Here is a 22559-nt window from a genome sequence, read left to right as displayed (position 1 = left end):
GAACATAAGGCTGTTCAGTGATGGCTGATACTGACAGCATAAGAACAGGGAATAGTTAAATTCTGAAGCTGGAAGAATTCAAATTACATCATGGAACCACTGACAACCCGTGTGATGAGGGTTGTGTCTCACACATCTTTCTGGACGGTAGTGTTTACACTTCTAAAAGGAGTATTTGGGGAGACATTTTGGGGCCACTGGAAGGCTCATTTAATTGTGAGGAAGAAAGAGAATGGTATTACTGAACAATTCCTGTGTGTCAGACAGAGCACTAATATTTTTTCATATGAGGTGTCACTGGGGGTAATAACCCAGGTTATATTCATTATATCCATATCGAACAAGGCACTGTTCATATGAGACGTTATTCAATTTTCATTGTAATCCTGGAGCTAAATATTAATTTCCCAAACTGTGTCTGAGGCCTTCTGTGGTTAAATCCATCCCATAATTACCTGTATCTCTATCACCTGGCTAATGTTTAGCCCTCAGTAAGTATATATTAAAAGTCTCAGAGAAAGTAAGTAACAGGCTGTAGTCTGTCTTCAACTGTCTGACTTCAACTGTAGTCTCTTTGACTTCAAAATCAAAAGGTCTAGAATCTTCTGTTTGGCCTCGGGAAAATCATTTCTCAAACACTCAGCCTCCTTACCTGAGAGCAAAGGCCACTCATTTCTTAACTCGACTGTGAATTGAAATCTGAGTCCCACCACCAGTCGGATGAGCAGGAGTTCTGAGGCAGTGAGGATGGGAGACACGCAGAGCCAGGGGATCAAAGGTCTCAGCTTCTAAAACCTCCCCTATGACGTGGCCACTGCTAATGGAACCACTGGCAGGCAGCTTCTCCCAGGCGCTCAGCTGCAGTGCGCTCTGATTCGGTGATCTGAAGGAAGACCTTCTATTGTAACTGACACATAACCAGGATGGAAAATAGTATGTGATTGCAGGAAAACGTAGGGCTGCATTTTACCTCCAGACTTGTGCTGCCCATTAACCATAGAATGCGTGCTTGTAAGTTTTCCAGTAAAGCCAACAAACCCAAAACAGGTGAAATTAATTTGTAATTTTGACACTATATTTTATTTAACATGTTGTACCCCAAATTTTATCATTTCAACATGTTAGTCAATACAAAAATATTGAGGAGATATTTTACTTTTTTTGTACCGTCTTTGAAATCTGTTGTGTATTTTACATTTAACGCACATCTCACTTTGCATCAGTTACACTTCAAGCGCTCACCCGTGGCTGTTGTATTGGACAGTGGAGGTCTAGGCTCCATACTTTGCTCTTGGAATTGGGAATAAGTAGGTTCAGACTTGCTGGGAAACCTAATATGGTTCGGGTTGCACAGAGGTCCTGGTGGAAGACCTACATTTTTGTGTGTCTTCATGTGTACTATGCACTGAACTTTGAAGTTCCAAAAGCTTTTTTATATATACTTTCTTCTTTAATCAGTGCAACATCAATAGTCATCATACAGATGAGAAGTTCCCTGAGTCTGTTGTAACAAAGTACCACAAACTCAGTGTCTTAAATAACAGATGTTTTATTGTCTCACAGTTCTGGAGGCCAGAAGTCTAAGATCAAGGTGTCTGTAGGACTGCGCTCTCTCTGAAGGCGCAAGGGAGGGAAGGATCTGTTCCTGGCCTCTCTCCTTGTTTCTAGTTGTTCCTCGGTTTGTGGCAGCGTAAGTCCAGTCTTCTTCACATGACGCTCCCGCTGTGTGTGTGTCTGTATCCAAATTTCCCCTTGTTATGTGGACACCAGTCATGTTGCATTAGGGGACCGCCCTACTCCAGTAGGACCTCGTCTTAACTAATGATGTCTGCCAACGACCCTATTTATAAATGAAACCACATTTGGAGGTCCTGGGGGTTGGAATTTCAACATATAAACTTTGGGGAAACATATTCAACCCCAAATATAAGCTTAAAGAAGTAATCATTAATTAGACTGCCTTAGACTGCCTAGTTTTGTCTTAGTAACTGAATGTTGTATATGTAGGTGTGTCTTTTTTTTTTTCCCACATAATTTAATCTGCATTTGTGGTTTATATACCTAAAATTTCAAATTAACATCTCTTAAACCTCTGAAAATAACCTTGGAGCAATATGATGCCTGTATGTGTGAGTATCTTCGTATGTCTGTGGTCTGTGTCTGGGTTTGTGTATGGGTTTCTCCTGCTTCGTGGGGGCCCACTCACCATCCCAGTCTCCAAACGTTCCCCAGCCCACAGTAGGCCCTCAGTACATGTTTACTGAACAAAAGAATGGAAGAGCAAAACTTCTGGCAAATTGCGAAGCCTGTTTGTGGTGTTATTATTGTCACGCTAGGGAGATGTAGACATTTTATGGCTTGTCCTTGCTTTGGCTAGAATCTCTGACTTTCAGGGCTTCATAATACTTATTAGAAATTCCATCTGGTTGGGAACTTGGCTAAGCTTCTTGGCCTTGAGCTTTTAATTGATGCTATGTTTATTGGAATGTGAAAAATGTGAGTTCTAGTTTTTATGATGCTCTCTTATGCCTAATTTACAAATATTTTGTTGCTGCAAAGGCCCTTTCTGACTCAGTTATCAGTTTTTACAGAAATAAAATATAGATGCCTTAAGGATGGACCTAGTGTAAGGACCAGGGGCTACGGAGTGGCAGAGTCTTGAGTAGCCAAGTGTCTTGTGTTGAAGTGTGCTTTTTCACTCTTAAGAAGAGCCTGCATCCTGCCATAGGTTGAGTCGAAGACAGTCCACACCTCACCACGCAGTACTGCTCTGTCATGAAGGGGCTCCAGGCTGTCCTCAAGCATGACACCACCTGTTCACAAACACGCTTTCAAATCTCCATCCTGCTGGTTGGATTTCATTCCAGATTCTGTGGTGTGGAACCCAGATGATTGGTCTTAGAGATACTAATGTGTGTGTTTTGTGTGTTAGAGATATCAGACACCTGACTCCATCCACTTATTGAACTAACATTTATTGAGTACTTATGGTATGCTCAGTGCTAGGAACATACGTAAATGAGACTAGGAGGCTGCCCTTGAAGACTTCAAAATCTATAGACATAACCAATTCATTATATAATGAGCAAAGGTCATTACAAAAGGACGAGGCACTTTGAGGGCAGAGAGATTTTTATTGTGAATATTGGAAAGAGGTGGATGGAGAACTCAATCTAGTCTTGTGTGAATTTCCTTCTGAGCTAACTGACTTTGGCAAATATTGGCAACTTAGTAAAGATTAGCATAAAACAGAGAGCACTACAGACAAGTAATATGACTTCTTCTATCTAAGGGTGTACTTTGAAGGGGCTCCTTGAACCACATTTGATGGCTTCACAGTTACTGAGCCAGATCCTTCCTGGGCCAAAGGACTCTTACTTTGACAACGCTAGAAGTCCCTCCTACCCTCCCCCTCCTTCATATAAACAATGATAATTAATATGTGCATGTTGCACACTGAACTTTGGAGCATTTTTTATAATTTTCTCACATAGTCATTATCCCAACACTTTGATGTAAGTTTTACCATGTCCATCTACAGACCAGAAAACTTAGGCTTGGGGAGGTTTTATGACTTACTCAAGATCACATGGATATTTTGTAGTTATACTGGTCAGCATTCTTGCTTTTGAAAATGTGAAGTTAAAACTGGAATTAACCTAAACAGAATTGACAACTTATTGGTCAACTATCTGGACAGACAGGGGTAGACCTGGTGCCAGGAGGATTAGAAATTCTAAAGTCATCAAGACTGAATCTGTCTAGATTGAATCTGCCACTTTCTGCAGACTGGCTTCATTTTTCTCTAGCAGGTTTCTCTTCATTATTTACCCTTCCCCTGGCAATTCTGAGGGCACCTTCAAATGGCTTTACCCCTAGAGGGTACAGGGGTCTTCCCAGCCAACTTCAGATACTCAGTTCCACAGGTGGGCTCTGACTGGCTCATTTGGGGTCAGGTAACCCCTCACTATGGCTGGAGTAAGGGTCACCACCAACACCATGTACTTTGGAGACATTACTTAGGAGAAAAATGGTGTTATCCTACGCAGTCAGAATAATTAAAGTCCACATCGGTGGTGGAGTTGGAACTGAAATCCACGCTTCCTGACTCCGAATCCAACATTGCTTCATGCTTTTTGGACATTGAGGACACCACAGTCATTTTTAAGTTGAATATCTAAGAGACTTTTTGTCATTTGCACTTGAATGTGTCACAGGTCCCTCAAACTCAAACTGAAGGGACTTGCAACTGTGTTACCATAGCTCTCTGGCTCCATGCCCACCTGGTCTTCCTTCGGGTTCCTGTCTCAGGGACAACTGGCCCAGGGCTGCATTATAATTTCCATGAGCTCTAAGCACTTTTGCTCCTTCCATAGAAAAAAAAAATTAAAGATTGCATTTTATTTCATTGGTATAAAGATGGATATATGAATATTATATGATTAAGCACACTCCTTGAATTAAATTGTTCATTTTGATTTTATAATTTAAAATACACTTTTGCGGGCTTCTAAAAATATTATAGGCCCAAACACTATGCCTGCTGAGACTGATGGGTAAGTTGGAACTGAACTGGCTTAAACTGGTCTGAATGGTGCAAACCAGAAACTTGGGATTTACCCTTAATATTTTTCTCTCTCCAGCAGCACAACTCAGTCACCATATTCTATCAAATTTATCACTTACTTTTCTCCTCGAATTACACATCACCTGCATTTCTTTCTTTCTCCCTCCCTCCCTTCCTTTGTTTCTTTGTTTGTTTGTTTGTTTCTTGGTTTCTTGGTTTCTTTCTCTTTCTTTCTTCCTTCTTTCTCTTTCTTTCTTTCTCTCTTCTCTCTTTCTTCTCTCTCTCTTTCTCTTTCTTTCTTCTTTCTCTTTCTTTCTCTCTTCTCTCTTCTTTCTCTCTTTCTTTCTTCTTTCTCTTTCTCTCTTCTCTCTTTCTTCTCTCTTTCTTTTTTTCTTCTTTCTCTTTCTTTCTTTCTCTTTCTTTCTTTCTCTTTCTTTCTTTCTCTCCTTTCTTTCTTCTTTCTTTCTTCTTTCTTTCTTTCTTTCTTTCTTTCTTTCTTTCTTTCTTTCTTTCTTTCTTTCTTTCTTTCTTTCTTTCTTTCTTTCTTCTTTCTTCCTTCCTTCCTTCCTTCCTTCCTTCCTTCCTTCCTTCCTTCCTTCCTTCCTTCCTTCCTCTCTTTCTCTCTTTCTCTCTTTCTCTCTTTCTCTCTTTCTCTCTTTCTTTCTTGTCCCCATTTTTACTTCTAGGGTCTAAACAGTCATACAATCTTGACTGGTCCACTGGCATCCATGGTTGTATTTCTCTAATCTGCAGTCATTAGTGCAGCCAGAATGATCTTATAAAACAAGTCTATTTTACAGTCATTCAAGAGCTTCTCCTTCTTCTTCTTCTCCTCCTCCTCCTCCTCCTCCTCCTCCTTCTTCTTCTTCTTCTGATAATGGCAAAATAATCTTAACATAAGCTGTCAGTTCCTGGTGGGGCTAACTCTTGCCTGTCTCGTCTGAACTATCACCTAGCTGTCCGGCTCGATCTTTCTGGCCTGGCCACACTGGGCTCCTCTCGGTTCCTTGAGTGTGGCTTTATCCTTTACATCTCAGAGCCCTGAAACACAGTCTTTCTTCCGCAATGTCCTTTCTTCTCCCTGACTTACCATATTAATTACTCATCATTCTTTACACTTTGCCTGAAATGTCCCTTTGTTGGGAAATCTCCCCCTGGGCGCTGCTCACACAGCTTGGATCAAGTAACATGTCCTCCTGGCAAACTGTACGAGATGTTTCTTGTAGTGAAATATCTACAATTATAACTGAATATCTAATTGTGTAAATAATCATCTGGTGTCCATTTCACCCACCAGAAGGAATGCTCTATGGCTAATTTATCATCGCTTCCCCACTGTGGCTGCTACGCAGTAAATACTCAGTGTCTGCCAATTGAATGAATGAAAAAGGTATGTTGGTGTGTCTTGAAATACTTCACATTTAAAAAATTCACAGCAAAGTTTTTTGAGGACCAATGACAGGCACTCCAGTGAGCTCTGAAAACCTAAGACATTCATAATCACTACCCTGACAGATTTTTGTTTTTTCCTAAGCCAATGAGACACAGAAGTTAGGTCAATAACAAATTAATAAAATTCTCCCCAGTGGTGTGTAGAGTGAGAAGGATGCCAAGTTTAGCCTTTAAAAGCTTCCTCATCCATAAGAGTTTAGTTGCTGGGTCATCGTGGTTCCTAATGTTTGGGACATCATTTTTTTCTCTGCTTTGAATTCACTGTGAGATGTGCAGAGGGCAGAAGGGTTGAGGGTCCTAACCTTCTTGTTCCATTGCCCGCAACTGAATCACCAAGTTCATGGCTGTTGATCTGGACATTTAATTGCACTGAATAAAAGTCCCCTAGGAGCTTGAAGGTTTTGACTCTTTGTGCTGGAATGCTTCCATTCAGTTGGTTTGGCCATTACCCTGATGCTGATTTAGTACTGATCAGGTTAGATGGCTATCTGAGTAGATCGAGGCTCAGGAAAATATAAATTGAATCCCTAGAAACCAACACAAGTATCGATGGAACATTAAATGGTCAGACCAGGATGGAAAGGCTACAACTACTGTGCTCTTAATTAATGGTGTTACAGGCGTTATCTTCTTTGATCTTATAAATCAGAAAGTGTGTGTATCTTTTGAAAGTTGGATGCAGCTTTAGGAGCTTAGGCCAGTCCAAAAACTGAATGGTGAGTAAATTACTGCATGAATATGCTTTCTAATACTGGCCTCTTATGTAACAGTGACTCCACTCTCCATCTCATATACTGATTTATGGCATTAAAAAGTTCAAATAAAAGCTGTATTTTATAGTTGATCCAGTGGAGACTCAGTGCAATGATGTAATTTATCCCAAATTGCAAGATTTCTTAGTAACACTCCTTAGTGTAGAGATTGACTGGAGATTTGGTGATCTCCCTGTTTTCTCTTGCTAATTTGCTTTCCCATTATCCATTGATTCACAATCAACTCTGAGTTGTTTGCTCATGTACTAAGCGCACTGTGGTTTTTATAGAGCAAATCCACTGTCACAAATAATGTGAAATTCACATAGTAGCGTACGTCCTTCTCCTCACTGCCGATTTCCCTGCGCTCAGAAGTCTACACAACAATTACAGTCCGAGGAACACAGAGTTAGGAAAATAAATAAGTGAAGAAGAGCCCCACCTAAATACAGGGGCAGGCCTATCATGTGTCATAAGTGGAGAGAGAAAAATAATCACTGAGTGTCCTTAAGACTATCACAACAATGTAAGGCATTACAGTGAAAAGAGTTTGTTCTTTGGAGTCAGAAAAAATTAGAAATGTAATTACTGTTTATTTTGTTGGGTGACCCTGTGCAAATTAATTTACCACTTTAAAGGTGTAGGTATTTTTCCTTTATTAATTTGAGATAATTAATCAACTAGCACAGCTGTGGTGGGAGTGTCCCTTTCGCATCATCCAAAGCTGATTGGAAGGGAGATGGGGACTGCAGCTTCCCCTCTTCACTCGCCTCCTCCTTATTCCTCTTGCAAGAGGGTAGTTGTTTCTAGAATGGTTCCTTAGCTCATGAGATATTTATTGGCCAGGGAGGAATCAATGTGCGTTAAACTCTCCTAGTGCATGCTTCAGCGTGTTTTCTCCTGCACGGTGTCAGAATCATGCAGCGTGCTGGAGGGTGGCACCGTCCCAGGAGCAGATGCAGGATTCAGAGAGGTAGCCGTGTCTGCTTCGGCTCAGAACCTGAGCCCCAGGCTCCAGCCCAGAATCAGCAATGAGTCCTGCGTTGCAGCGTTGGTCACTAGTCTACCTTTTAATAACATGGTGCTTTTCTCTCCTTTCCTCATCTGCAAAATAAGGATCAACCTATCTTGGAGGTTGTTGGGATGAATTGAGTTAAAACAGGGAAGGGGTTTAGAAAAATGCCTGACATAAGATTAGTGCAATAAACATATATGGACTGACTGAGTGTACCACCTTCTGAAATAGAATTATTATTAGCCCTACTTTGAAGATGAGAACACTGGAGGTCAGAGAAGTTAAGCCACAGGCAGATGATACTAGAGCCAGCCCTTCAACCAAGGCCAGCAGACTGTCAACTGCATTAGCAAATGTTACAGATTTATTCATGGGGAGGACATAGAAAAAATCCTCCTTAAACATTTTCTTCCCCAATTCTCTATTGTGCAAGTGAGAAGAGAGAGGGGAAGAAAGGAGGAGCTTAACCTCGAGTAACACAATGTGGCATCTGCAAATTCATTTTTACATTTGGGTTAAATCAGTTGTCAAATGATGCTAAGAACTGAAAGCGGTTTCCGGGGGAGAACTGAGTCCGAGTAACTGGTAATGTTATCTCTGCTCCAGACAGTCACTGGCTGATTTCCCCAAACTCCAGTTATGTCAGTAAAACAGGAGGTTTGCTCTTATCTGAAAGTGAGGAGGAGGAAGTGAGTTTGGGAGCTTAAAAATTATGAAAGAAGCCACTAAGTCACCATGGAGAGAAATCAGATGTTGTCTGGAGTCCTGCAGGAGAGCCATGCCATCATTCATGGTGCAGATGCAGTGAAGGGTAAAGAACGTTAAGAAGGAGAGGGAAGGAGAGAGGGGGAGAGACAGAGACAGAGAGAACCAGAGAAAGAGAGGCTATGCCAAATAAATAGCACAATTTCCAAATGAAAACAAGTTTACATTTCACTAAAGTACATTGGATCAAAGGCACTCAGCAAAGGAATCTAAATCCCATGTTCTGGGTTTGTGTTCTGGGATATAATCTAACTATTAGCCACCAATTTACCACGAGCTCAGAAGTTCACAGGACCCACTGCAGCCTTCAAAATTTTGCCCCCACCCCACGCCTAAGAGATGCACCCACTTCCCCTGGCTCTTGGCTTATACTGTGATCATTTAGCCCAGCCAAAGCAGAACCGTCCTTGACATTTTTCTAAGAGCCAATTCCTGCACAACTTGGTTAATCTGGGTCTACAATTTAAAAGTAGAATGTGGGCCACGCTGGGAAACAATTTGTCATTTCAGCAGTGGTACTTGGTTCACATCGATCATGTGCTTTGCCAGGACTTTGGACCCGTAGATAAGTCCTTCATTCCACTGTCATAGCAGACCGAGTCCAGTGTGTTGGTGATAGTGGAAAAGAGATGCCTGTGTGACCAGAACCATGGCACTCTTTCCAGGACCTACAGGAGCCAAAGTCGTAAAGGCTTTTGTATAAAAACATGGTGAGGATGTTAATGCACGTAATGTTCAACAGGCTCCATTCATCCTGCCAGATGGAATGGTAATTCCAAACTGAGTTCCGAGTTCCACCCCGCAGATTTTACAGCCGTCTTCTGGTGTAAGTCATTACCCTTTTCTCGTCTTTGTTCTCGCATGGTATGTTGGTGCAGCAGCCTGTTAACACCTGAGAAACCGTAGTAATGCCGCTGACATAAAAAGTTAAATAAATAATGGGGGGGGCGGTTTTGTGGGGGGAGGATTCCTATGAATATCATGAGGACGTGAAGAACTGAGTGGGGTTCTGGGTGAGCACTGAGCCCGAGGGACTGGAAATGGTGATCTCTGATCTAAATCATTAGAACAGGTCTATTGGTGGATTTTGCAAGGTTCAAAGAAATGATGGGAGAAAGGCTGTAGCTGAGGAGGCCTACAAGGGAGATTCAGGGGCAGAACAGGGAAGATGATTAGATTGTCCTGAATAAATCAGATGAAGTAGAGTTTAGGGCGGAATTATGAAACCTTGCAATCCCATACACGTATAACCATTTTTAATAGAATGATGAGTTTTGCTTTAGGTCCATCTCACCTTTGACTTCCATAAAGGCCGAGATGAGCTCTGAGAATTCTGTCCGTGCAAATTATGTTTATTAGGGTGTAAGTTCAAAAGAACCATTGTTCTTACATTAGAGAAGTAATGCTTTAATTCCCCATTTCCCCTGGCTTCTATTGTAGGATAACACATTGCCCAGAACTGTAGAATGTTTTGACTTGTTGATAATCCTACCTGTGTAGTGACATTGGTCGGTCCATCTGCTGCTTCTGTTCACCTCTTCTCCAACTGACTAACGGATGACTCAGGAATAGATCTTCAGCAGGCTGTGAAATTGGCGGTTCTCTGATGAAAATACGTTTAAACTGTGACAAGACACATGGACAATAATTTATATTCTCTATAGCGATCTGCTGGCTCTTCATTTCTTTAATACCACTTAGACATGGGTATGTTTTGTGAATCGGGGGAAATTTTCAGTCAACAAGAAGTTTTAGAAAGTGGCATAATTTGGTTAATGGAATAATCAGGATGAGTTGAAATTAGCAAGAATTTTTTTCCTATTTGTTTTTCTTGTTAATTCTTTTTTTTAATTGAGGTACTGGGGATTGAACCTAGGACCTTGTGCATGCTAAGCATATGCTCTACCACTAAGCTGTTACCCTTCCCCACTAAAAATGTTTTTGGTGAGAGAATCAATCCCCAGTTCCCAGGTATTTGGCTGCCCTAAGAAACTAAGATGGACAATGAATCTTCTTGAAATTAAGACTCATAGACATAACTGTTTCTTTCTTCCTCCTAATATCCCTTGTGGACACCAAGAGCAGAGGTTGAGAATAAGTTTGGTTTAGAATAGAGAAGTAGGGGTTTATTTCTTTTTCATTTTATTCCCACCACTGCCTCTCCCTCCCTAGATATGTGAGAATTCTTATCTCTGAACCCTTCAATCTCCTTGGGATTTTATTTTGAGACTTTTCTAAGACAATGTATGGATCTGGTTCAGACTAAGAACACTAACCTTCTTCCATGAAACATATCCTTTGCATTGCCGAGGATTGATATTTTCAAGTCTCTGGGTGACTCAAAATAGGTAAATTCCTCACCTTGAGTATTTTTAAAAAATGTCCCCACTACTATATAGGCTGAGGAAGAAAAGGCTCTTTTCATCTGGGGCCAGAAGTCAAAAGTCCATGTTGGAAAAATTACAGAAAATTTTCCAACCTGGAATATGGCTGTGATAGGAATTAGAGAAGGCTGTAGACAGAAAGGAACGTGGAGTCAGAAGCATCTTAAGCTTATAGCAACTTTTTTATACGCTGAAAGGGGAAGAAGCAGAGAAGTTGCTGAGAGAGAAGGCTAGGATTTTACGGTTCCCAAGGAGGATGAGAAGCAAGGGAAGGCAAAGGGGTTCACCTTGAACAAAAGGAGAGGCCGCTCATTCACAAAGCTTCTGGACAAAGGAGGGATGGTTACCTGTACAAATGACCATGTAAGTAGAAGGGCAGGAAACAGGATGTCCAGCCTAACAGACCTACTTAAAAAGCAGAAGAAAATTAATTGGAGCAGAGTAAGAGTTTTGAGAGATGAAATGCTTCTGTGTCCATATTACCTGAAGCTGCTCATTTTTTCAATGGTCAGGTGAGAAAGAAAGATTGGAAAACAATTGTATTAAAATTGTTTTGTAATACATTCTTATATAGGGCTTATGAGACTGTTCTAGACATTGCTTGAAATAGTGTTTCATTTAATCCTTATGACCACCCTAAGAAGTAGGGACTCTGATTAACCTCACTTTACAGATGAAGACGCTAAGACACAGAGAGGTTAAGTAATTGGCTCTAAGTCACACAGCAGGTACACGAACCAGGATTCAAACCGAAGCAGATGGAGGGTTCCACAGTAGATGTTCTTATCTATTATGCTGTGTCTCTGTGAAGTAAAAATGGTGCCCTAATATATTATTTGCAGTCTTACCAGGGCAAGGTTTAAAAGTCAGGGCTTTATGTGAGTTGCATCCTGAAACTCTTTCCTCCTATTTCACACACAAATCAGATCCTTTTTAGTTTGAGCCACATGCAACAGAAGAGAAACACAATATCTGCCAGAAACTCCCAGAGTTGTCATTTGAAACACTTAATACTGTACGTGCTTGCTAGATGATGTCTTAATCTGCTACTGCATTTTATAAATAAATTCATCTTTTCTTCTCCAAAGCCATAAATCAGCTCAATTTGTGTCATTTGCATCCTCGCTTTCTTTCATTTTTTTTTCCTTCCAAACATTACAATCTTAAAGGGCCCGCCTTTTGAGGTGTGTGTTGATGGGCTCCTGGAGACAGAAACCAGCAAACATCAATTTCTTTTGTTAAAAGTAACAGAATAACTTGCCAACTCTGTTCTTTCCTGAAACAAAACCCCCAGAAATTGGAAAAGCCTCTGGTTGTGATTGTTTCTTGGAGAGATTTTCAAGGGCTTGTGTACCTTTTCCTCAAGTTCGTTCCTGATCCTGTCCTATTTAAGGCAGGCTGAGTCTGAAATACTGGCCATTGTTGGCCCGAGGGCTCGTATCCCACTGCTGGCAGCTAAATACCAGCTATGTTCTTTGCTTGGGAAACCACAAAAAGGAGAACAGGACTGACTGGCATTTAGGGAAATAACTTCCTCCAGTCTAATGGCGCCTGGTTAATTAAAACTGCTCAAACTGTCACTGTGGGCTGTTGCAAAAAGGTCCTGGTTGCCAGGCAGAGTGAAATGCTGCGGCGGGATTGTCTGATGTGTTCAGGCATGTTTGACAGGGACAATCTCCTCAAGGGGGTCACTGTTAAAAAAAAAAAAAAAAAGAAAGAAAAGAAAAGATTTTGGTTTTATGTTTTGTAATTAGCAAGAGCCACACTGCTTTTAACCCTTTGTCTCTCACAGCCTATATGAACAGTGTGAGAATGGGACAAGTTACAAGAGATGGCACACCTGTTTTGGCATTGCCATTATACTTCAGTGGCTGTCACCTGAAAGTATGGACTGGAAATCAGATATGCCTGGGTACAAATTCTGGTTCAGACACCTCTTAAATATATGACTTAGAACAGTTTACTTTTTTGTTGTTATTTGTTTGTTTTGGGGGAAGGAGATAATTAGGTTTACTTATTTATTTAATGGAGGCACTGGGGATTGAACCCAGGACCTCATGCATGTGAGGCATGCCGTTTACCACTCAGCTATACCCTCCCCCAAACAATTTACTTTTTGAAATTTTGTACCTAAACTGCTAAAACTTGGAGCATAATATTATATATCTCAGGATTTTTAGGACTAAATGATATGATATGATATGATATGATATGATATTTTTTATATATATATATATATATATATATATATATATATATATATATATATATATATGTATGCTTGTTATATAGTAGATATTTGATAACTATTATTCCCTTTTCTTCCTTATCTTATCATTTGGAGAGAACACAAAACATTCAAAGTTAAGACCTACAAATTCAGAAATGTTTCTTCTAACTTTAAAAACAAACAGCAGCCACACAGGAATAGTTCATACAGTTTGATACATCCATATGATAAAATGCTTTGCAACCATTTTTTAGAAAAATCACATTTTAATGAATAATTCATGACATAAACATGCTTCTGTGAGAATGTTGTGAAAAAAATTAGCATATTAAATTGTATATGAAATACGATTTTTTTTTTATTTTTAACAGAACATCAAAAAAGCCTATAATGATTTTTATAAATGTGTTAATACTTCTTAATTCCTACTGGTAGGTTTGTAGGAAATTTTTATTTTCTTATATCTTCTATATTTTAATACAAAATGTATAGTTTAAAAAAGAAAGAAATGAAACATAAAAATCACTCAAAAAGTTAACAGTGCAATCAAATGATATGGTTTTTCTGGATGGCTTAGAAAATGACTCAGAAAGATTTTAAAAAAGGTTAGTCATAAGCAATGACAGTGCTATTGAAATGAGGTAACTATTTTGAAAGAGTCAAAGTCATTTTCACACAGGAGTTCTTGAAGTTTTGATATAAAAATCCATCTTATTATTTTATAATGGCCTTTTACCAAACTCCCAGCAATGTACAAGGAAGGAGAGTTTGAGTTTTGGGGGAAAAGGCACGTATAACTTGGAAACTTCTGAGCACTGTGTACTGTGCTGGGAAATTCACTTACTTTTCTATTTTATCCTTTCAGTCCTTGAGAAGGATCTACTGTTATTTAATTTTTAAAGATGAGGAAACTTTTGTTCAGCAATGTTCTGAAATTTACCTAAAGTCAATAGCTAGGATGAGGAAGAGCAGGAAAGGAAAGGTCTGTCTGACTTTTTAACACCAAACCATGACCGCAGGGTTGGCCGTAGGTGCTCTGGCTCTGTTGGCCACAGTGTGTTTACCGTTGACTGCGCGTACCTATTTACACTTAAATCAATTAAACATGAACAAAATTAAAAACCAGGTTCAGGCACTCTAGACACACGTGACTGTAGGATCGAACTGTGCAAACATTGAACATTTGCATGATCTCTGAAGATTCCATCGGACAACACTGCACCATTTGTGAAGAGATTCACAAATGGAAGAGATGACTGATGGTTAACCAGAGTGGTCACAGAAAGCTCCCTGATGGAGGAGGTGAGAATCAGCTGGCGGAATGGTGAACCAACTTTCTTTTTAGTGCTTCTGCATCTCCTTTCAGATTCCTTCTCTAATCCTCATTCCTCAGCACATGCCCCTAGTCTTGATGTCTACTCCCAGCTTTCCATGATCACAGTCCTGAGTCCTGCGTTAGGGACCCACACTCTCATCCACTGGTATCAATTTCCCTTCCCAGGGAGCATTAGGTTATTATGCAGGTCTTGCCACTGATGAAATGGAGTGAAGATCGTCTTCAAATTTGATGAAAACAAGGCAAGGGATATGACTGCCTCAATTAAAAAAAATTCATCAGTAGCAGCCCTTAAACATTGATTCTTGCCCCAGACTTGCTGCTGGACCATTTGTAGTGAGCCATCGTAGCATCTGGCTTTGAAAACCAGTGGGTCTTATATCCAGGAGACCCCAAGGGCTGTGAGAAACTAAGACTTTGCTATTGAAGGTCTCACTCACAAAGTCCCTTGCTCTGAGTCCCAGCACAGAAGCAGCAGCTTGAAAAGCACCTGGGTTGTATGAGAAAGAGATTCACTGACTAATTTTAGGGCATGTGCCAGCGGGCACCATTTTTTTTTCTACTCTTTCCACCTAGCTGGCCTGGCTCTGGGAGGAACCATCTCTGCTCTCCACCAACCTAGCTAACACTCTGAGATCCACCCCAGCGTTCCCCTAAGGACTGCCCTGCCCAACTGCCTCCTCTAGCTGGTCTCTCCAAAGCATTGCCCCACCTGGTTGGTGGCCCCCGCCAGCATGAGCACACCTCCAAAGCAGCTCCTACTCTGGGGAGGCCAGCCCTGCACATCAGCACTCCTATAGTGGTCATGACCAAGCCTCACAGACAGTTGGGCTAGGGGCCAGCCCCATCTACCTGTGTGCCCCCAGCAGTTGCAGCCAAGTCTTATAGACAGCTTGGCCGAGGACCAGTCTCACCCACCAGGGCATCCACAGCAGTTGTGGCTGAACCACATAGCCAGGCAGCTGGGGACCAGTCCTGCCAACCAGTGTGCCACCAGCAGTTGAGCTTGGGTCTCACAGCCAAATGGCCTGGGGGCCAACCCTGCCCACCAGCATGCCCAGAGCAACCACAGCCCAACCACAACAGGAGGGTACCTGCAGCCTGTAAAGGGGATACACCTGCAGCACCTGGTTCAGATGACCATAGAGGATTGTGCCAGTTGGACCCACAGAACACCTTCTACATACGGCCACTTTTTTAAGACTGGGAGATATAGCTGGTATACCTAATAATTAGAAACAAACTTAGAGTGTTAGGCAAAATGCCGAGACAAAGGGATACCTCCCAGACAAAAGAATAAGACAAAGCCTCAGAGAAAGAACTAAACGAAATGGAGATAGGCAATTTCCCAGATAAAGAGTTCAAAATAACAGTCATAAAGATGCTCACTGAACTCAGGAGGAGGATGGATGAACTCAGTGAGAACTTCAACAAAGATATAGAAAATATAAAAGGAACCAATCAGAACTAGAGAATACAATAACTGAAATGAAAAATACACTAGAGGGAATCAACAGCAGAACAAAGGATGCAGAGAATGGATCATTGATCTGGAAGACAGGGTGGTGGAAATCACCCAATTGGAACAGCAGAAACTAAATACATATATACATGGAGATATGGAGATAGATAGATAGATACATACATACATACATACATACATACATACATACATACATATAGTTTAAGGGACCTCAGAGACAACATTAAGAGTACTAACATTCACATTATAGGAGTCCCAGAAGGAGAAGAGAGAGAAGGGACATAAAACCTATTTGAAGAAATAATAGCTAGAAAGTTTTCTAACCTGGCAAAGGAAGAAGACATCCAAGTCCAGGAAGCTCAGAATTCCAAACAAGATGAAGCCCAAGAGACCCACACCAAGACATGTTATTATTAAAATGTCAAAAGTTAAGTCAAAAGTTAAAAAGAGAATCTTAAAGGCAGCAAGAAAACAACTAGTTACATACAAGAGAAAGACATCCTCCCTAAAACTATCAGCTGATTTTTCAGCAGAAACTTTATGGGCCAGAAGAGACGGGCAAGATTACTCAAAGTGATGAAAGAAAAAAAACCTCCTACAACAAAGAATACTCTACCTGGCAAGGTTATTATTCAGAATTGAAGAAGAGGTAAAGCGTCTCCCAGACAAGCAAAAGCTAAAAGAATTCATTACCATTAAACATGCCTTATAATAAACCTTACATGGAAAAGGCAATAGCTAGAAACAAGAAAATTATGAAAGGAAAGATCTCACTGTAAAGGCAAATATATAGTAAAAAAAGTGGATTCAACCACCTATAAAGCCAGGAGGAAAGTTAAAAGACAAAAGTAGTAAAATTGTCTATATCTAAAGTGATTAGCTAAGTGATACACAAAATAAAAAGATGTGTGATGTCAAAAATATACAACATGGGTTGCAGGGAGTAAAATGTAGTGCTTTTAGAATGCACTCCAACTGAAGCAACCAATAGACTGCTATACGCATAGATTACTATATATGAACATGGTAACCACAAACCTGTAACAGATACACAAAAAGTACAAACATCCAAAATATACAAAGTATACAGAATATACAGTGAACTCATACACCTCAACATCAAACCCACCCCCCAAAACAAAACAAAACCCAAACAACCCAGTTAAAAAATGGGCAGAGGAGCTGAATAGACATTTTTCCATAGAAGACACAGATGGTCAACAGGCACATGGAAAGATGCTCAACATCATTAACCATCAAGGAAATGCAATTCAAAACCACAACGAGCTGTCACCTCACACTTGTCAGAATGGCTATTATCAAAATCACAACAAAAAAAACAAGTATTTGTGAGAATGTAGAGAACACAGAACCCTTGCGCACTGTTGGTGGAAATGTAAATTGGTGCAAATGTAAATTGGTGCAGCTACTATGGAAAACATTGCAGAGGTTTCTCAAAAAATTAAAAATAGAACTACAGTACAATTCAGCAATTCCACTCTTGGGTATTTATCTGAAGAAAATGTAAACACTAATTCAAAAAGATATATGCACCTCAATGTTTATAGCAGCATTGTTTATAATTGCCAAGATATAGAAACAACCTAAATGCCCATCAACAGATGACTGGATGAAGGAGATGTAGTCTATATATTCAGTGGAATATTACTCAGCCATAAAGAAGAATGACATTTTGCCCTATTTGTTACAACATGGAAGGACCTGGAGGGTATTATGCTTAGTGAAATAAACCAGACAGAGAAAGACAAAAAACATGATCTCACACATAGGTGGAATCTAAAATGTACATACAAACAAACAAAACAAAACACAAGCAGATTCATAGAGAACAAACTTGTGGTCACCAGAGGGAAGAGGGATGAAAGGTTGGGCAAAGTAGGTGAAAGAGATTAAAAGGTACAAACTTCCAGTTGTAAAATAAATAAGTCGTGGGGAGGTAATGTAGAGCATAGGGAGTATAGTCAATAATAGTGCAATGACTTTGGTAACTAAACATTGCAGTAATCAATTCACTCTGTATATTAATGTTGAATCACTATATTGTACACCTGAAACTAATGTAGTATGTCAAGTATACTTTAATGAAAATAATAAAAAAGAAAAATCATTAAAAATCAAAATATTAGGAGAAAAAGATAAGGTATTATGAGATAAGTAATCAAGTAAATAAATGAATAAAGGCTCAAAAAGAGTGACACATCTCACTGATTGGCTGCCCAAGAACTCGATGACATGGGAAAAAGCTCCCAGCAAGGGATTTTTCATCTCTGAACCTACAGATCATGTAACCTACAGTACTGGAAGTTATCTCAGGTAACAAGCAAACACCCAAGTAACTTTATAGCATCTTCCATTTATTAAAGAAGGACTGGGCTTGTTCTATATGGCTCTAAGAGGCAGGACTGGGTCACCTTTGGGAAGTTGAGCGAAGATGTGTTTTAGCTAAAATGTTAGCTATTCACTGACTCTGGGTGGATGTGTAAGCTCTAGATTTCAGATGGGGATGTGAGTAGACGCTGGTAAACATATAAGGGTGCTGTCTGTATACTTTGAGGCTGACTAGGGTTTGGGTATGAAAGATTGTTTCCATCCTTAGGTTTATGTCAGTCTGTGTCCTGTCCCAGCGGCCACATGCTGAGCTCTGACATAGAATTGGTACAGGATCCCCGTGTGTTGTCTCAGGAACTCAGTAGTGGCCTCTCTGGGACAGAAGGAGTAAAGACACTTAGGATAACAATTCTTTGGTACCAGAGCTTTGCACTCATTATATTATGTACATTTTCTTAATGAGACCTTACTCTTGTTATAAGGTATAGCTTTGACCCATGAATAAAAGTAACATTTTATCCTCTAGAAATTTGCAAGGGCAAGAACCATTTCATGTTGGGTGGATATTGTCTTTTTTTCTTTTAGCAGGATATGAAGTTGGGGATAAGAAATAGCCCTTTATGAAAAGACATTTCTTCATCTATGACAATAGTCCATATTTTAATGTCTGATGCACTGCCTAGGATCATACCTCTGAGTCTCTTTTGATTTGGGGTGCTCAGTTTCAATCCTCTTTCTCAGAGATTAGCTTCCCCCCTCCTTTTTTTTTTTTTCCCCTGAGGGTTAAATCTTCCTTTTGAAGCAGGACTGTTTTGCTTATAAAAAAAAATCTTGTGGAAAATAAATATTCATCCCTTATGGAAATAGATCCTGAGAAACATTACAGAGACCAGAGGGGGAGGTGCACATACCCCATGTGTTGGCAAAGCTTGGCATCTCCATCTAACTGACTTACAAGGCATGGCAGTTAAATGAGATCAAACGAAGAGTTCCATTTAAGCCATTTTTCAGAATGATCTGGGTTCTACTGCTGCTAGGTGGCGTCTGCACTGGCATCTCACAGCCTGGGCCTGTCATTCAGAGCTGGAAGATGGTCTCAGCCTTTCTAGAAGGAAACCTGTCTTTTAAAATTGGCCACACATGTCAACGGGAGCAGAAATGGTCTTAATGGTGCATTTAAGTCTCAAATTGCTTGAGGTTATTTATCAGAGCTCGGTTGTAAGACTTAAACAGTGCAGATTTCAGATTTCACCCGTTCTGGATTGAAGTGCCATTTAGAATTCAAATTGTCTTACAGAAAATGCAAAACTCCCGCAGACTCACGTAGGATCATTTACCAGCTAAGCCCTTTCACTGCAGATTTCCTATTTGCTCTTCCCTCAACTCATTCCTTCTGACAAACAAGGCTCCTTGGAATGGACCCTTCAGCGATAATATCGTCTTCAACCTCATTATCATCATTATCAGTCATTTTTATTATTGTAACCATTGCTATCGTTATTTATCCTAGAAATTAGCACTGCCAAGAGGTCCTTCTAAATGAGAACCAGTCCAAGAGGCATGTGGAACTGCCAGCAACCCGAAATGTGCAAGTTTGAGGCACCTCTATAGGCTGGGTCTTGGCAGCTGGCAGCTTACCCATAAAGATATACCTAGAAACTTAAGACATCTGAAAGCAGAGTACACTTTGCAGTGGGCCCATAAAGACCTGCATTCTTATCCCAGCTCAGTAATAAAATGTGTGCATGTCCTATGAATCATGCGTTCCTCCTTTTGCGGGAGGTTGCATGTTACATGGGGACTTTCAAGTTGGACTGAAGTAAGTTTGTGTCTTGCTTTACTCTTTTTTTGTTTGTTTTGGGGTTTTTTTTGGGGGGGGGTGATAATTAAGTTTCCTTTTTTTTTTTTTTTAATACAAGTACTGGGGATTGAACCCAGGACCTCGTGCGTGCTCAGCACACTACCACTGAGCTATTCCCTCCCCCTTTCTTGCTCTACTCCTGGTGTAAACTTTCTAATACTCAACTTTTTGTATCTGTCAACTGTAGATAATGATATCATTGTTGGCAGACCTGAATGAGGCAAAACATGCAAAAGTGTTTTGCGTGCTTGACATATTTCATAGCAAATGCTTAGTAAGTGTTAGCTCTGGGTTTTACTAAACTGCTAGAGTGTGGATAAGTGATCTTGAACATTCTCAGATGATCTGATTTACATTCTTACTGAAGGTACTTTGTATGTGTGTGTATTTCCTAGGTAAAAATTAACTTGTAATTAGATCAATTAAGACACAGTATTCTCTTGATCTTTAGAAGTGAGGTTCCTAAAAATATTTCAGCAGTGACTATGATGAAGGCAAACAGGAGGCATAACAAATTCTTGCCCATTGATCTTCTTAAGGTTTTTAGTGCGAGAAAGCTGGAGTGGGTGGTCTTTGACAACTGGGGTCACCAGTCGTGTTAGAGACGTTTTTGAGGCAGATCATACAGCTCATCTCTATTCTGTTGTTTGCTATTTCCAGGAACCTAGGCCAGTAATTTGACCTCTTCAAGCGCCTTCTTCCTCACTGGATATAAAATCTGCTGCATAGGAATTGTGGTGACAAATAAGCTAGGTTTATGGCTGAGCTAGGAACGCTGAGCCCCTTATACAAGGTTAGGCATCCTGTAGATGTACTAAAGTATTCTTGGACTAAGTCACAATTGTTAGGAAGTGGGAGGTGGGAAAGAACATAGAAGAAATATCCTTAAACCAAATAAGTTGAAGAATCAGGATGTGGGAAGATAATAAGACAAACTCCAAAAAATGAAGCTGTGCTATCATTCCATGATTTTTCTAGTTAGTTCCTAATCCTACTAAGTGGCCTTTCCCAGCAACAACAACACAATTGCATCTTTGGTCTTCATAATGGATTTTGTGTTAATTTTTTTCAATTAAGGCAGATGCTACAGAGTATATGTTTGTGTTCCCCTGAATTCATGTTAAAACCTTATCCCCAATGAGGTGGTATTTTGAGATGGAGCCTTTGGGAGGTGATTAGGTCATGAGGGTGAAACCTTCATGAATGGGATTAGTGCCTCACAAAAGAGATCCGAGAGAGCTTCATAACCCCTTCCATAATGTGAGGACACACAAGATGACCTACTTTCGTGAAGTAGGAAGTGGCTTCTCATCAGGCACCAAATCTGCCAGCACCTTGATCTTGGACTTCCCAGCTTTCAGAACTGTAAGGAATAAAGCTCTGTTGTTTAGAAACTACCATTTCTATGATATTCTGTTAAAGCAACTCAAACAGACTAACACTGGAAGTCATTACAGAATTTTAAAAAAATCTGAAACAAAATTTATATTCTTAAAATCCCCCTGGCCCTTTAAAAAAAATTCCAAACAAGTAAATTTAGGACTCCCATAACTCCAAATATTACTCTGGGTAAATTCCTCAGGATCAGAATGTGGGAAGGTTGTAGAGAGAAAATCTGTGCCTGTATCTAAATTGAATCCTGAGCAAATATACCTGGTGCCTAACAGGGACTCAAGCTCTTACTATGAAATCCTGGACTTCGAAATTGAGAATTTTCTGTTTCAGACATCACTTACAACATGTCTTCTGTGCTACAGACAAACCTAAAACCATGATACAAGGCCCCGTGCATTTCTGTGTTTCCCAGAGAAGCCTGCACATAAAGATGCTTAATTCTGATCACCCACAGAAATCACAGACCTGGTGCTAAGGCTGCTTGGGGGGAAAATTGGGGAACCTGCTCTTCATCCTTCCCTTGAGCAAGATCCTACAAGATGTTGAGTGTTCCGGAGGATGATGTGATGTTTTGATCATAGATAGTCATAGGATGCCAGATCCGACTGAGCCATTAAATAACTGTGCGACCTTGGGGAATCTATTCATATTTCCTGAACCCCACTTTCCACATTTGGAAAACTGAGATAAATATTATTTACACATAGAATTATTAATAAGTGAACCTAAGTGAATTGTAAGCTCTTGACAGGGTATGTGGAAGCTAGTTATTATTTTTAAACAGCACATTAGTAGAGTGGATGTGTGTACAAGAGGGAACGGTGGTGGCTGTTTTTTTGGTTGTGTGTTGTTTTGCTGATTGTTGAGGACGGTGTGTGAGTGTGGATGTGAGGGATCAGATGAGCTCAGAGCTCTGGCAGTGTAAAGATATATATGACAGAAAAGCCAAATCTGGGCTGGCTTCCCAAGA

At 40.3% G+C, this 22559-nt stretch overlaps 1 long non-coding RNA gene and 1 other non-coding gene across 2 annotated transcripts in view; both read right to left on the bottom strand.

The window, feature by feature from the left end:
* Positions 1-7384: 7384 nt before the first annotated feature.
* Positions 7385-22559, bottom strand: part of LOC141579261 (uncharacterized) — a 35492-nt gene continuing 20317 nt past the window's right edge. The window contains exons 3-4 of the long non-coding RNA XR_012510421.1: positions 10044-10174; positions 7385-7875 (exon numbers count right to left, since the gene is read on the bottom strand). This is a non-coding gene — a long non-coding RNA (uncharacterized LOC141579261). The remainder of the gene's footprint in view (positions 7876-10043; positions 10175-22559) is intronic.
* TRNAV-CAC (transfer RNA valine (anticodon CAC)) lies at positions 12962-13034 on the bottom strand. The gene has a single exon. It is a non-coding gene; the product is annotated as a tRNA-Val (tRNA).

This window comes from Camelus bactrianus, chromosome 11, assembly GCF_048773025.1.
Source record: "Camelus bactrianus isolate YW-2024 breed Bactrian camel chromosome 11, ASM4877302v1, whole genome shotgun sequence".
In the NCBI taxonomy this organism is placed as follows: domain Eukaryota; kingdom Metazoa; phylum Chordata; class Mammalia; order Artiodactyla; family Camelidae; genus Camelus; species Camelus bactrianus.
The sequence above is the reverse complement of the archived record's forward strand: the minus strand, read 5'-3'. Positions and strand labels throughout refer to the sequence as shown.